Source organism: Canis lupus, chromosome 10 (genome assembly GCF_011100685.1).
Source record: "Canis lupus familiaris isolate Mischka breed German Shepherd chromosome 10, alternate assembly UU_Cfam_GSD_1.0, whole genome shotgun sequence".
Taxonomy (NCBI): domain Eukaryota; kingdom Metazoa; phylum Chordata; class Mammalia; order Carnivora; family Canidae; genus Canis; species Canis lupus.
In genome coordinates, this window is record NC_049231.1 from 34,891,361 (window position 1) to 34,909,149 (window position 17,789).

The following is a 17,789-nucleotide window of genomic DNA, read 5'->3' on the forward strand; positions in this document are numbered from 1 at the left end:
GCATCTCCTCAGTTCATCACCAAGTTTGTGATAACATCAGATCTCGAGGAGTAAAAAGTATGTTGTGACGATATCCATATTTTCTGTTTTATAAGAGAGGCAAAACCTTTCCTGGAGTCAACCATGGATGGGGTATCTTTCCTACAGATGTCAAAAGAATTCCTCCAAGACAGATCATTTGTTTTCAGATATGAAAATCCAGCCTGAAGTATATTAAATTTCTAGACAAAAACATTAGAAAAAAACCCTAATGGCCTTAGGCTTAGCAAAGATTTCTTAAATAGAACACAAAAAAGAAAAAAAAAAACCTCAACAAATTGGGCTTCACCAGAATGTAAAATTTTTGCTCTTCAAAAGACAGCCATGAAATAAAAATATAAGCCCTGCTAGACAGAAAATATTTGCAAAACACAGAACTGACAAAGGGCTTGTATCTAGAATATAAAGAGTGCTTACAACTCAATAAGAAGGTAAACCTAATACTACCTAATGGACAAGTATTTAAACAAATACTTAACCAAGAAAATGATACAGATGGCAAAATATGCACTTAGGAGATGCTCAACATTACTTATCATTAAGGAAATACAAATGAAAACCACAGTGAGGGGACGCTTGGGTGGCTCAGTGGTTGAGTGTCTGTCTTCAGCTCAGGTCATGATCCCAGGGTCCTGGGATCCAGTCCCACATCGGGCTCCCAGCAGGGAGCCTGCTTCTCCCTCTGCCTGTGTCTCTGCCTCTCTCTGTGTGTCTTTCATGAATAAATGAATAAAATCTCTTAAAACAAATAAATAAAACCACAATAAGGTAACACCACACACCACTAGAATGGCTAAATTAAAAAGACTGATGGAAAAAAAATAAAAAATAAAAAAATAAAAAGACTGATGGTATCAAGTATTGGCAAAGATGCCAAGCAACTGGGACTCTCAATGTCGGCAAGTGGTATATATAATGTGGTACAACCACTTTGTAAAAACAGTTTGGCAGTTTCTTATAAAGTCAAACATATACCTAACATATGACCCAGCCATTCCACTTCTAAATATTTACCCAAAAGAAATGAAAGCATGGGATCCCTGGGTGGCGCAGTGGTTTGGCGCCTGCCTTTGGCCCAGGGCGCGATCCTGGAGACCCGGGATCGAATCCCGCGTCGGGCTCCCGGTGCATGGAGCCTGCTTCGCCCTCTGCCTGTGTCTCTGCCTCTCTCTCTCTCTGTGCGTGACTATCATAAGTAAATAAAAAAATTTAAAAAATTCTTAAAAGAAATGAAAGCATATGTCCACACAGACTGGTATATGATTGTTCATAATAGCTTTATCTGCCAGTTAAGAACTAGAAACAAACTAATGTCTACCAACAGGTGAACAGATAAACTGGGACCTATCCATACGATGGAATATGGCTCAACCACGAAAAGAAATTATGGATTTACAACAGGATGATTCCATCATCTCAAATAATCATGCTGCATAAAAGAAGTAGCCACAAAGAATACATACTGTATGATTACATTATATTAGGTTCTGGAAAATGCAAACTTGTCTGTGGTGGCTGAAGCAGATTGGTATTTTTTCCCCTTGGCACAGGATGGGGAACAGAAAGAAACAGATTACACCAAGCTATAAGAAAGATTTTAGGGGTGATAGATGTACTCATTATCTTGATTCTGGTGATAGTTTCACAAATGTACAAGTTATGTCAAAACTCATCAAATTATGCCATTTGTTGCTTGTCAATTATACCTCAACAAAGCTGTAATGAAAAAATATACATATAAATATATATATGCATATATGTTTATATCGACCTTTACTTGTTTGGGACAACTCTTTGCAGCAGGAAAACTACTCTTGGATTTCATCATTTATAAATCTTCCAAACACTACACCAGGACACGTTTTAGTGAAACATATGGACATACCCACCTGGATGAAGCTATTTGTAACTTCTTTTTTTTATATGTATAGATTTTATTTATTTATTCATGAGAGACACGAGAGAGAGAGAGAGAGAGAGGCAGAGACACAGGCAGAGGGAGAAGTAGGCTCCCCATGGGGAACCCAATGAGGAAGTCTATCCCAGAACCCTGGGATCACAACCTGAGCCAAAGGCAGATGCTCAACCACTGAGCCACCCAGGTGCCCTGCTATTTGTAGTTTCTTATGCAAACCTCTTCAACATCGTGTAACATGTATCAGAACATTGACTTGATTGAAGTATTTGAGGTGGAACTTTCCCGAATCTTCATACTACATCTTATCTTCGCGTTTTACTCACGAAAATTTTACTGGCTTTATTAGGTTTGCACAAACTGTGTGGCCTTTCGTCTTCTGGGCCTTAAGTTCTGCAGCGAGGTAATTTGCTTCCTGCACCTGAGTGACTTTTTCCTCAAGGCTTTACTCTACTTGTGATTCTAATAACCATTTAAATGACTGGCTCTTTCCTTCTCAAGTGGCCATGGCCTGTGGTTCTGTGTCTTTTCAAGGGGCCATGCCACCTCTGCATCTGCAAGTTGTGTGCCCCACAGGAGTACAATGGAACAGGACCCCGTGGATCACCGGCCTGAGGAAAGCCCATGGGTATGAGTGGCTTCCATGGTAAAGGATAGCGTCTCTTGTGTCCCTCGTTCGACCAGTGAAGTGAAAGATCTCAGAAAACCGTGATTCCTTGCCAGTCGGTGACTTCCGTTTTCAGGTCACCCTTGTGATGCCCCATCCCTAACCTCATCAGGACTATCCAAGTCCTGGGCCCAGAGCTCTCCTCTTACACATCACACCTCCTCTTCGAAACTCACCACCCTACTCTCAAAAAGAGTTTGTAAAACACAAACATTAATAAAATATAAAGTAGAAGTGCCTGATAAATAAACAAGAAAACTGAATGCATGCAATAATTCACAATGCAATTCTCTCCTCACAGTCTATGTTTTGCAGTGTTTACAATGGAAGTGGAGAGGCAGGCAGGTGGGGTGGCTGAGGCACAGTGGGTGGGAATTCCTTTTTCCATCTGATATATTCTCTCTGATTTTCTATGACCCCTTGTCGTATTTGTTTGCTCCTCTAAGCCAGGCAGCAGCAGTTAAGGATGTCTGGGAGAGGTCATTCGGGAGGGAGGAGCTGATGTCATCCGCCTGCAGTCCCCCCTCCCTAACCCCCCACCACACCCCTGGGTAATTCAGAGCTCACTAGCTTTCAGCCGCCCTTGACTCAACAGCTGGGAATGGGCTCAAGAGATGAACATTAAACAACTCTACACTCCTGCAGGGGCTGGGGTGGTAGGTTTTCTGGGTCAACTTTGTTAGGACTGTTGTTGTAACAGTCCTCATTATTGAATCAAACACTAATCTAAGTCTTGCTTGAAAGTATTTTGTAGGTGTGATTAAAGTGTATAATCAGTTTACTTTAAAGAAGGAAGATTATCCTGGATAATCTGGATGGGCTGATTCAATCAGTTTAAAGGCTTTCAGAGCAGAATTGAGGCTTTCCTCAGGAAGGAGAAATTCTGCTCTGAACAGCAGCTTCCGCTCGTGCGGACTTCTTCAAGGCCTGCCCTATGGACGTCAGACTTGCCTAGGCAGTCCCCACAACTGCTTGAGCCTGTTCCTTGCAATAAATCTCTTCACACGTTATCTCCTGCTGGTTCTGTTTCTCTAGTGGAACTCTGATACAGGAGCCGAAGAAACTTTCACAAAACTGTTATGTGATTGGGGCTGTTCCATCAGCATCCTTTATTGCAAATGTTAGCAGAGTGCAGACATAAAATGTTAAATATGTGTGCTTTTTCTTGTTGATCACAAATTCTCACAGAACTGAGTTCTACAGAAACCTAGTTTAGAAACTCTGGTTCAAAGTCCTCATTCTAGACCATTTGCCTGAACCTTCTTTACGGTTCAGAGACAACACTCTTAATGACACTGTGCATTTTCTCATTTGGAGCTTTTTTTTTTTTTTTTTTTTTAAAGATTGATTGATGAGACACACAGAGAGAGGCAGAGACACAGGCAGAGGGAGGAGAAGCAGGCTCCCTGTGGGGAGCCCAATGCAGGACTTGATCCCAGGACCCCAGGATCGTGACCTGAGCCAAAGGCAGATGTTCAACCGCTGAGCCACCCAAGGGCCCCTCATTTGGAGTTCTTAATCTGAGTCATGATTGGCAGACTGTCTTGAATAAGCAACCCTCCCAGCTGTACTTGATCCAGGGACTCCCCTACCCCATGGCCCTACTCCCCTTGCCCTAGTAAGCCAGTTCCCAAGAAGCTATCCACGGACCAAGAAGAAAACAAAGATCTCCTTTACTCCTGTGCAAAATGTAGACAATGATACTTTTCCTACCCAACCTCATAGGACTATCCCAAGAATCAAATGAGATAAAAAATTACTTTGAAAACGTGAAGTCATAAAGATGGAAGGATCATCATTATCTTTGTAATTATCTTAATTATTATTATCGCGCTACTAAACCCACCAATTATTCTCTTCCTGCCCACACCCCTTTCTAAGAGCATTTGCTTTCATCCCACAAACCCAGGCGACGTTAAGTCACTGTGTATTTTACCCAGTGGTATACGCTGAAACATTTAGATTCCCTTAAGAATTGGCTATAGGGGCAGCCCAGGTGGCTCAGCGGTTTAGCGCTGCCTTTGGCCCAGGGCGTGATCCTGGAGTCCCGGGATCGAGTCCCACATTGGGATCCCTGCATGGAGCCTGTTTCTCCCTGTGTCTCTGCCTCTCTCTCTCTCTCATGAATAAATAAATAAAATCTTAAAAAAAAAAAAAAAAAGAAATGGCTATAGCTCTGCACTCAGGATCCTTGGAAAAAGTTACTTTATATCAGTTAAGGTCCTTGGATTGTAAATTTCAGAAACCCCAAGCACACTGATTTAAGAAAAATCACTTACTGATCCATAAACTAAAAGTTTGCAGTGGACTATCACCACTAATGATTACATAGTACTACAGGTCATAGCCCATGCTAGAAATAAAAAAGGAAATGGTGTAAAAATTGGAAGGGAAGAGATAAAACTGTCATCCCATTTACTTAGAAAAACCAACGGGATCAACAGACAGATTATTAGAATTTATAAGCAATGTTGCCTGATACAAGATTAGCCCATAAAAATCAGTAGCATTTTTCTACACCAGCAATAAATCAATAGAAGAAAATAACTTTAAGACACATATTTTTTCCACATTTTAATGTCTCTGAAATTGGGATGCATCATACATTTGAATAAGTGCAAAAATAAAAATAAGATACCATTCACAACAGTCATAGGTATTTTAACTGTCTTGGAAATAACAAAGAATACATAAGACCTCTGTGGAAAAAACCTTAAAGCTCTAATAAAAGATACAGAAGATTATCTGAAGAAATGAAGTGACTTTTTGTGTTCTTAATAATATGATTAATATTATAAAATTGTCAATTCCCTCCAAATTAACCTATAAATTCAATGTAATCCCAACGAAAATTCCATATGGATGCTTCAGAGGAACTCACTAAAATCTATATAAAGACCTTACTATGAAAACTAAAACTATAGAATTAATTTTTAAAGATTTATTTATTTATTTGTGAGAGAGAGAGAGAGGGAGTGAGGGGCAGGGCAGAGGGAGAAAATCTCAGGTAGACTCCTAGCTGAGCTTGGAGCCCTATGAGATCCTGACCTGAGCCAAAATCACAAGTCCGACACTCAAATGATTTAGCCACCCGGGTGCCACTAGAATTATTTTTTTATGATCTTATTTATTTGAGACAAAGAGCACAAGGGTGAGCATGAATGGGGGTGGGGGGGAATGGGAGAGGGGAAGAGGGAGAAGGAAAAGCAGACTCTCCACTGAGGAAGCCCAATATGGGACTCTATCCCAAGACCTTGAGATCATACCTGAGCTGAAAGCAGATGCTTAACCGACTGAGCCCCGCAGGTTGCCTCAGAATTAATTTTTTTACATACAGAATACCACTGTGACATGGGCCAATGTTTTTCAACCTTTTTCTATTACCACTTCCTAAGGACATTTTCTTAGACATTTTTTTCCCTAATTATAACACCCACCCTCACCCCAGGGAAACTTTAATACCACAGTTATATTGATTTTTATGTATATAATATACATATAAATAATACATATAAATAAATAATTACATATAATTACATATATATATATATATATATATGCTTTATGTATAAAAAGAACTAAGTTTTTTCATCCCCCAAGAACCAACTTTTGCCTCTTGGGTTGATCACTCCACCCACCCACTTAGAATGCATACCTGTATAAAGTGAGGAAGAAATTAAAAAGAAAAATCAGATCCATCAATTAGACTCCTGGATATATACTCTAAGGAAACAAAGTCAATATGTCAAAGAGATATCTACACCCTCACATTCACCATAGCATTATTTACAGTAGCCAAGACATAGAAACAACCCAGGTGTCCATCAAAAGATGAATGGATTAAGAAAATGTGGTACAGGGGAACCTGGGTGGCTCAGTTGGTTAAGATCCAATGATTGATCTCAGTGCAGGTATTGATTTCAGGGTCATGAGTTCAAGCCCCATGTTGGGCTCCATGCCTACTTAAAAAATATGGTATATATAGTGTATATATTATACATACACACCCACACCCACACAGTGGAATAATATTCAGCAATAAAAAAGAAGGAAATCCCACCATTTGTGGCAACATGGATGGACTTTGAGGGCATTATGCTAAGTGAAATAAGTCAGACAAAGACAATTTTGTATGATGTCACTTATATGCAGAATCTTGATAAAAAACAAAACTAAACCTAGAAGAAAGATCAGACTTGTGGTGGTTGGAGATAGCAGGAGGAGCGGGAGAGGGAGGAGGAACTGAATTAAGGCATCAAAAGGTTCAAACTCCCAGTTTTAAGATAAATGAGTACTGGAGATGGAAGGCACAACATGAGGACCATAGTTAACGTTGCTGTGTGCTAAGAAAATAAATCCTAAAAGTTCTCAGCACAAATAAGTTCTTTCTTCCCTTTTTTTGTAACTATAGGAGATGATAGATATTAACTATTTGTGGTAATCATTTCATAATCTTTGGAAGTCATGTCATTATGCAGTGTTTATGTCAATTATATCTCAATAAAAAATTACACAGTGTTTGTGTCAATTATATCTCAATAAAAATGAAAGAAAAGTTCAAAAGCAAACACAAATCATAAGACAAAACACTGATAAATCTGATTACCCTATTAGTTTCCTATTGTTGCCATAACAAATTACCACAAATTTACTGACTTCAACCAGCATTCATTTATTACCTCATTGTTCTGCTGGGGGGAAGTCCAGTGAGCTCAGCTAGCTACTTGGTTTAGGCTCCCACCAAACTGGCCTCAGTTATTTTCTGGAGACTCTGGAGGAGAATCTGTTTCCAGGCTCATTCAAATTGTTGGCAGAGTTCAGTTCCATGCAATTGTGGAACTGAGTTCTCCGTTTTCTCACTGGCCGTCAGCTGGGGGGTCCTTCTCAGCTTCTAGAGGCCCCATCCACCTTGGCCTCCTTCCTCGGTCTTTCAAACCAGCAACATAGAGCCAAGTTTGTCTCATGACTGATATCTCTCTGACCTATTTCATTTCTTTTCTTGTCTCCCTCTGACATCAGCCAGGGAAATATCTCTGCTTTTAAGGACACAAGTGTTTAGATTGGGCTCATCCAGATAAGCCAGGATTATCTTCCTATTTAGGGGTCTGTGCTAAGATCTGAATGATTCTATCCCCCCTTTCCAATTTCATCGAAACCTCATTGGGAGGTGATTAGATCATGACGATGGAGCCTTCATGAATGGGATTCATGCCCCTATAAAAGAGATTTCGTTTTCTTTTTAAATTTTTAAAAATATTTTATTTTATTTATTCATGACAGACACACAGAGAGAGGCAGAGACACAGGCAGAGGGAGAAACAGGCTCCCTGCTGGGAGCCCAATGTGGGACTGGATCCCAGGACCCCAGGATCAGGCCTGAGCTGAAGGCAGATGCTTAACCACTGAGCCACCCAGGTGTCCTTAATTTTTTTTTAAGAGGCTTCTAGAGAGCAACCTTGATCCTCCCTTGACAGCTGAAAGATGCCATATTTGAACTAGAAAGTGGATCTCACCAGACACTAAATCTGCTGGAATCTTGATCTTGGATTTCACAGTCTCCCATACTGTGTGAAATAAATTTCTTTGTATAGGAAAACAAATGTGTAAGCCACCCCACCTATGATATTTTGTTATAGCAGCCAGAATGGACTAACACAGTCCATTACCTAAATCACACCTGCAAAGTGCCTCCATTGCAGTACCTTGATTGTGTTTGGATAATCAGGGGACAGGAATCTTGAAGGGACATCTTCAGACTTCTGCCTACTACAATGACTTTAAAACTAAGGATTTCTGATTTACACAGGACACTACGGGCAAAATTAATGAGCAAATGAAATAAGGGGAGAAATATTTTTAATTTCTGAAACCAAAGGTTAATATTTATAATATATTTATATGTATTTATATTTGCATATATTTATAATATATAAGGAATCCTTGCAAATCAAAAGAAGAAATGGGCAAAGAGTATGAACAGGTAGTTTGTAGAAGAGGTAACCAAAATACTTACAGATATATGAAGAAATGTTCACAATTATTAGTAATCAGAGAAATGCCAATTTTAAAGCATGAAATATTACTTTTATTTGACTAGCAGATATTAGAAAACTGGATAATGCTCGGTGCTGATGGGAACAGAGAGCTATGGGAACTTTCTGGCACTGTTGTAGGGAAGAGAGACTGAGACACCCATTACCCAGAGAAGTCAGCCATTACTTAGTCAAATTATGTGCCCCATTTCCTTGCTTCAGGACCTAGCAATCCCACTGCTATTATTATGACTCGAGGAAATTCTTGCCTAGCACCACCAGGGGATTCATAAAGCATGTTCACTGTGGTATATTTTATGGCAAGGGGATGGGTGAAGTAAACACACAGCATGGAGAAGTATGACGTGACGAGAAGTAATGAATGATATGGTGCCCACAGCATCATGTACAGACCTTAAAAATGTGGTACTCAGTAAAAAAAGTAAAAGAAAGAGCAAAACATGACAAAGTCATTTGTGTAAATGAAAAATACAACAAAAAAAAAAAAAAAAAAAGAAAAATACAACAAAGGATATAAAGTCCCATGTTAAATACAAGAAGATCACCACACAAGAGAAGAGATGGGGAGAAGGAAGATGTCGGAGTTATTGGAAATAAGCAAATAGATTTTGAATCAAAGGCCATGATCTGAGGCTTATGATCACTCAGCTTTCGCCATGGATGTCTGCTTTAAAAAAAAAAAAAAAGTGGTTAAATAAGAATGGTTTCAGGCACAGCCTCATCCAGGCCTCAGGCAATGTGACCTGGCTCCATTCTCGGATGGATTGGCTCTGCCCTCAGCCTGGCTCAATTTTTTTAAGCCTTGTTTTGTTATCTGTTGCTGTACCACCAATGACCCCAAGGTCAGTGGCTTACATGAAACTTGATTAAATAGCTTCTAAGGCAAATGTGTGTTCTGCTTGCTTGAAAGGCCCTACACAGACTTATGGTTGAAAATATAACATTTCGTAGTGGCTGTTCCTGCCTTAGTCATTGTAGCCCCATGAACCCAGTGGAATGGGGGCCACAGAAGTCCCTAGCATGCCATTTTGAACAGTGGCGGTCACAGCTCTCAAGACCAACTTTGTACGCGTTAAGCTGCAGATAAAACAATCTGCACATGGTTATAATCACCTTTGGACATGGTTATGATTTGATTAAATACTTGAGATAAGGTTGTTTATTTTTCTGACAAAGAGAGAGGAAAGGATAAATGTTCATTACATAAGGACTCCAGCTTAGTCAAAATGAAAGCGTTAATTAAGGCTTTGGTGTGATTTTTATTAGCGGTGGTGCTGGGGGAGGGCAGACACTTCTCAGCTCACTTCCAGGCTTCATGTGAATGGATCCCCCCTCAAACCCTGAAAGTTGGGGGAGAACCAGTGCATCTGAGGCTCTGCTTCTCCCTCTCGCGCTCTGCAACCCACCTAGGACATCACCATCCCGATGGCTGCATTAGTTCTTGAAGCTGCCATAACAAATTACCACAAACTGAGAGGCTCATTCTCTCACTCTTCAAGAGGCTATGAGCCTGAAATCGAGATGCCTCCAGGGTTGGTTTCTTTTGGAGGCTCTGAGGGAGAATCCATCCCAGGTCTCTCTCTTAGCTTCTGGTGGTTGCCAGAAATCCTTGGTGTGTTCGTTGACTTGCAGATACATCCCTCCAATCTCTGTCTCCATCTTTCCAGGAGTTTCTCTCTGTGTCCTCTCCTCTCTTTCTAAGGATGACAGTGATTAGCTCTGGGTCCTGCACTAATCCAGTGAGATCTCATCTCAACCAACTACCTCCGCAAAGACCTTGTTTTCAAATAAAGTCACATTTGGAGGTCCCGGGTGGATGTGAATTTTGAGGGGACACTATTGGACCTGCTATAGTAGCCTAGCCTTGCATTTGCCCAGGCCTGGGTAGGTGATTTGTGAATGCGGGTGAATTAGGCTGCTTCACCTAATGCAGAGGGAGGGAGGGCATGTATGGATTATGTGCCATTTGGTTGGATCTAGGCCACTCGATGACACCAATAATAAAGAAGAGTGTTCTGACAAACTCCTGCAAGCAGCAAAACCTTATGCTTTGGTAGAAAGAGAGGGCAAAGAGCAGCAATTTGATCTGAGGCCTCTTTAAGACCCTGAGGTCCTTGGGACTCCTCCCTAACCATCCAGTGGAGAACAATCATCCTTCTCCACTTTCCTTGGGTGGCTCTTCTATGCCTAATTATGCAGCAACCAACCCCAGCATGTGAGCAGAATTCCTAACCACAATCTGTACCCTGCAATTGAGAGGCGTATCCAAGGAGACTGACAGGTAGATGTGAATGTTATAAATCAAGATCTTAATGTTGCATTCTTAATGCCTTTTTCCTCTAAAAGAGCTTCTGAGCTCTCCCCTCAGCAGACTTGGGAGGGATGTAATTGGGAATGTCATCCTGTCTGATTCCAGGTCTGGGTGGGAAATAATCTTCCTATCCTGGAAACCCAATCCCTGGGGGTGGGGATGGGCATGGAAATAGACACCGCAGCAGAGTGATGTCTGGACTCTTCCTTTGCAAGTAACCTCACCCCAGAGAGGCCATGTCCATACCTCCAGCCAGTGCAGCAAAGTGGTCATCCTTGAATTCAGTTGGTTGGTATCAGGTGCAAGTGTGGCTGGGCATGAGTCATTTGGAAAGATGTCATTGCTCATGGCCCTTTTGAAGATGCTTCAGGAGCTTTGAAACGATTTGTGGGTGAAAGGCACACGGATCTTTTACAGTATATTGTTTTCTGTCTTTAAGTCCTGTTGGTTCATTTCCTTAGTGATTTCCTGAATAATTTTTGAGCCTTGTTTTGTTATCTGTTGCTGTACCACCAATCACCCCAAGGTCAATGTTTTTACATGACAATAATCATCTCATTGGTTCACTAATCTGCAGTTTGGGCAGGGCTCTGCTGGGCAGCTTGTCACTGCTCTGTGCAGCATCCACTGGGATAGCTCCACCAGGCTCAAGGGTCTCCTTCTAAGATGGATTCCCACAGCTATCAGGCTGGTGCTGGCTGTCGGGCCCTCTCCATGCGGGTCTCTCCAGGAAGGCAGCTTGGGCTTGCTCACAGCATGCTGGCTGGGCTTCCAGAGCCAGTATCCACAAGATAGAAAACAGAAGATGCCAGCTTCCTAAGGCCTGGGACTCAAAACTGACAGTGTCATTTCCACCATAGTTTATTGGACAAGCCATCCCACAGCCCAGGTTTGAGAGATGGGACATTAGGGGCGCCTGGGTGGCTCATAGGTTGAGCATCCAACTCTTGATTTCAGCTCAGGTCATGATCCCATGGGTTCGTTCTCAGCATGGAGTCTGCTGGAGATTCTCTCTCTCCCTTTCCTTCTACTCCTCCCCCTTCCTCTCAAAATCAATCAATCTTTAAAAGAGAGAGGACACAGATCCACTTCTCAAGGGGAGGAGCAGCTACTATAAGATCCCACTATATTCCAAACCCTGGGAAAACAGAAATAATAGCCAATGTTTATTGAGCACTTGCTATGTACCACCATACACGAACTATCTCATTTAAACCTTTAAAAAAAGGTAGGATATGGTGTGGGGTAACAGACCCCCAAAGATGCCTGCATCTGAATTCCTGGAACTTGTGAATATGTTACATTACTTAAAATTATGTTAGATTAGGTGATGAGGGGAATTAAAGTTGCAGATGGAATGAAGGTTGCTAACAGCTGACCTTGAAACAGAGAGGTCGTCCAGGTGGGACCCAAGTACTCACAAGATCCTTCAAATAGGAAGAGGAAGCAGGAGAGTCAGCATCAGAGGACAAGTGACAAAGATAACAAGGTCAGAGGGACACACTGGGAGAAGGACATGCCTGCCCTTGCTGGCTTTGAAGACAGGAAAAGGGAGCCCCAAACCAAGGAGTATGTGCTGTCTCTGGAAGTTGGGAGAGGGAAGGACACGGATTTTCCTGGCACCTCCAGAGGGAACCCGCTCTGCCTACCTCTTGATTCTGCCCGGTGAGGCCCATGTCAGACTTCTAACCTCTGGAACTGTAAGGCAAAACAGTGAGGCTGTTTGTATTGTTGTAAGCCACTAGATTTGCGGTAACTGGTGAGAGCAGCCATAGGAAACTATACATGGTGCTGTTATTCTCCCCATTTTACAGATGGGAAGGTCAAGGCTTGGAGAAGTTAAATGACTTGACCGGAGTAGTGACACTAGGAACCAGCAGAGCGAGGATTCCAGCCCCTGTGCCCTCATCCACTGTAATCTGCGCCACGAGAAGCTTCACAAACTAGTGGGGAGGGGCAGGTGTATACGTAAAGAAGAAAACAATGCAAGGCAGTGAAAAATGCAATGGCAGAGCCCATCTATGGTCCATGGGGGCAAAAATGGAAGAGGGATCCACACTCCACCGGGAGGTCAGGGAAGTTCAACATCAAAGGTAACTTAGGGCTCTTTCTGCATAAACAAAGGGACTTATAATGGATCGTGTGTGTAGAGTCCAGGAGATGAGCCACAGCTGGAATGAGGCATCCAAACAATGTTGGCAGCAACCAGTCATTCCTCATTTCTTGATTGGCTTTCCCTCAGGCAGGCGTCCCCTCCCCTTGAGATGGTAAAGGTTCCATCCTACCAGCACCCCCTGAAGAAAGCTACTCCTTGCAGTAGCTACCCCCAAAGTCTCCTAGGATTGAGGTTATGGAACCAGATCGGGCCCCGTCCCCACCCCTGAAACGATCGCTGTGGACAGGAGGCCTGAGAAGCTGAGCAGCCAGGACCCCCTAAGCCCCAGGGGGTCTAGACCTTCTTCATGTGTTCCAGGAGTGGAGGCAATTCTCCAAAGGAAAATCAAGGTTTGTTCATCAGAAGAGAGAGGAATGAATGTCAGATGTGCAGAATCAGGTGTCCATTATGCTAGCTTACCTGCCTAAAGTCAAGTTTAACAGATGAGGGTCACACACGTGGCATTTATTCATTGCATGTGGCAGATCCTGCTGCATTCCTTGCACATCCCCATTTCTTGCTAACAGAACCCAGAACCTGCATTTTGCTCCAGTAGGAAGCCTGAAACCCTTGAGTTCAGGGGCCGAAGCTCCCCAAGCTCCAAGGGATAAATTGTGGTTGGTCTAAACCAGCACAGTGATCCCACTGCGCTTTGTTCGATACTGTCCTTCCCGTCCGTCCTTGCTGCTAGTGGTAGCCACATGCCCAAGTTCCAATGGGATACAAGGAGAAGTCGGCTTGGGGGCTTCTGAGTTTTCGCTTTCTGATAAAAAAGTTAGGAGAGTTCCCTGTGGCCAACCCTTCCCCACTTCTCTTCTTGAACACAGTCATGTAAGGACAAGATGCTTGGAGCTGTAGCAGCCACCTTGTAAGCATGAAGAAATAAGCCCAGGACCAAAGGCAGCATGCTGAGTGTGGCAGGGGAGAGGCAGAAGGTGTGACGGAGCCACCGTACCAACCTGGAACTGCCTATCGGCACACATCTTGATATGAGAGATAATTAAATGTCTTTATTGCTCCAGCCATTGTTAGGTATTCTGTAATGTGCAGCCAGACACACACTGACACTTTATTACAAAAATGAAAGATTATTACACCCCTAGTCTGTTTTCCTTGAAGGATCACAAGAAACTATCTAGAAGCTCTCACCAAAACCATTAACTCAGATGCTCTCTCTGCCAGAATTTCAGCAGCTGCCCATTAATATAGCTTCTGGAAGCAGGCAGGGCTTCTGTAGCTAGTGTCGCTAGAAAGCTATTTTGACAGCATAGTGTACTATATTATTAGCTGCATAAAGTAGGCAAGTTAATTCTATTCCCTCTGAAATACACGAAAGAAGAAGGCATTTCAGTTCTTCCTGGGTATTGAAGAGAAAATCATAAGGGACATTTTTTCAAGCTTTCAGCAGGGTTTTTTTTTAACCCCCGCCCCCCGCCCCCCGACAAAAGTTTTGTTTTGTTGTTTTGTTGGTTGACAAAGTCATGGAAGTCCAACATTACTAGCAGGACACTCTTGAAACAACTGTAGAATTATCCTTTGCTAAATGGAAGTGAACCGAATCCTGACTATTCAAACAAGACTCACGCAGCAAAATGATTACACATGACTCACCTATCTGGAGCTCCGCAAACATAATCTGAAATCAAGGGGAATATTTTGTTTGTTTGGGGCTTAATTCAGTAAATAACAATTACGGGTTTGTAAACCATAACAACAGCTGCAACAATTATTTTCTGACTGTATACTCTTAGGTATACAGGCACTCGGGCTAGTGCTTTCAATGGATCAACTTAATATTCATACCCACCTAGGAAGTAGGTATGATTATTATCCACATTTTCCAGATGAGGAAACAAACCTGAAGCTGTTCAATAAACTGACAAAAGTCACACAGCTCCACTGGGTGCTGATTGTTAAATATTCAGGAATTTTGTGAGCTAGCCGTTAAACATCGGTAGCTTGAAATTAGCGTGGTGGGAATATTAAGATCGCAGTAAGCGGCATATGCTACAAATCGGGGCTCCCCCTCTCCATTCATGAGTGCGCTACTGCACAGTTAATAACCAATCTAATTGAAATATTAACATTTAACCAAAACAAATACATGACTCTACTAATGGAAAATGGCAGACCAGGTATGTTGTTGATGGATTGGAAACTGAGTGGGATTAGTGAATATTCCAGTAATAACGAGCCCCCAGACAGACCCAGGCAATGTGGCATATGTATGCAACAAGAGGATTTTGAGGTTATGAGGATCATCTCTGTGATTCAGTTAGTCTCCAAATAGAAAAATGTAAATTCCTCAAAGCTTAATCAGTGTCATGGCCCCCAGCACAGACATCTGAGTTATGTAAATATCACAGACTTGAGAGCTGGGTAGTGTAGAATACATTTGCAAGAATATAACTATTTTAAAGATATTTGCAGAAGCCTTCATTTTGGGTTGTTGAAAATATCCTATCCAACCAAGAAAAAGAGTTGAATTGCTTATGAGCCCAGAAAACAAAGATGATGGCAGTATTTTTAGTGTTTAAAATCAGAAAATTGCAACCAAATGTGTCTATAATACAGAGAAAATTCAAACTGGAACTAATATTAAAAGAAAAATACATGTTTGGCCCTCAGCTCATATTGTAGGTCTTGTGTTGTTTCTTGGTATTTCCTATAGCAAATTCTATGCTCTAGGCACTCCAACCACTTATCTAGCCTTTGCATATACTTTCCCCACTGCCTTTCTTTCGGCTTAACAAACTCCTGTGCAATCCTCGAGAACCAGATCAAGTATCACCTCCTCTTGGTGGCCTTCCCTGACTCCTCCAGGCAGTATCAGCTACTCTGTCCTCTGAAGTCTGAGAGCCCCGTTGTAGTTATCTCTATTTTGCTATGATCCACTCAGTCTCACAGGGATCTCTCCAACTTGATGGTGAGCCTCAGGGGACAACCGTTGTGTCTAATTCATATCCGTATTCCCAGCATAATCCCTACCTCTTCTCCTACCATTCTACCTTCATATTCCACCCTAGTCACACTGCCTTGACCAAGCACTTCCCACCATAAAGCTTCTGTATGAGCTCTACATGGAATGATACACGCACATACACCCTTTACCTGCTAGGCACCATTCCTAATGTTTGAGGCAACCTTTAGGCCTCATTTACATGTCACCTCCTCCTAGAGTTCCTCCTGGATAACCCAAGCTGGGTGAGATGTCACCCTTCCCCTCATTTTATATTCTCATGCTATCCTCCATCTTCTTCCTCCGTGAGGATTACAATTAGGATACATACTAAATTTGTGTGATTATGTGCTCAATGTCTGTCTCTGCCACTAGTCTAAGATCCATGAGAATATTATTCCCCGGCTTCAGCCTCCCTACACCTAGTACAGTGCCTGGAGCACAGTAGGTGGGCAGACTCATGTGCTGAATGAATACGTGAGTGGGTGAATGAACAGATGAACAGTGGGTCTCCAGTTTATGTTTTTGGATGGATGAAGTGTTTATGGGGGTGACATGAGCCAGCTTCCTGCTTGTCTCCCTCCTCCTCCCCCTGTCCTATAACCTGATGGACAGATATGTCAGCATATTATTAAAATATTCTTCTCTTTCACTTCAGTCTTGTGATGGGTACTTAATTTCATATAAAGGGATTACTGGTAAAAAAAAAAAAGGATTACTTTGGACTTTGATCCATTCCTGATAATACCCTCCATTGTTTCCAGGTAAGAGACTCAAAGAACTTTTTCTCAGTTCCTGACTAAGCCCAATACAGTGTGCGCAGCAGACACAGAGCTCCTCACTGCACCCCCACTCAGGATTCATTTCTCTCTGGAGAAGCATTTAGGGGAGCCCTGCTGGCTGCTTGTTAAGGCTGGAATCATCCCAACAAAGCAAGAATTGTCCACATTAGCTGCTAGGGAAGCAGCCAAGCCAAACAGACCCTCTCTCTGGGGCCATTTGGTTAAGCTCTGACCTCTCATTCCCTCCAGGCTAATTATCTAAACATTCATTAAGTAATTAACCCAAAGCTCCACCTTCCTCACTCTGAGGCCTTTGACAATACGTCTTCCTCTTCCTGCCTTCAAACCTGTCTCCTGCAAAGTAATGGTGGTGGGATAGATGATCTTACGCCACAGAACCCTTGACATCATAACTGTCATCATTGCCAACTGACCTAAGCCAATATGGTCATGCACAATCCCTTGGGTTCTTTTTGACAGAAACAAGAATTTTCCAGAACATGTGAGGTGAGCAAAAGTTAGCTACTTCACTGCAACCTCACTACTGGTTAGAACGAAAGCAAACCTCAGACCAAATTCACCACATCTCGTGAAATTTAATTTATTAACATAAGCAAGCAGTTAACAAATGGTTTATACCACATGAACTTGGTAAAATTCCAGCTCTCCAACTTTGTAGCTGGTCTGCTCACACATTACAGGGAATATTTTCTGGAGGATCAGACAAGACAAATTTCAGAGCAGGATCCTGTTAGCCCCACAGTTGGTATTAGACAAGCAGCTAGCCTGCAGCCCTCTGGCTGAACACAGGCCCCAGAGCGTGCAGGACACCTCCCTGAATTCATAAGCCCAATCAGCCAAGCAGAGAGAGCGTCTCAAAAACATTTCATCCTTTCCCTTAAACTTGA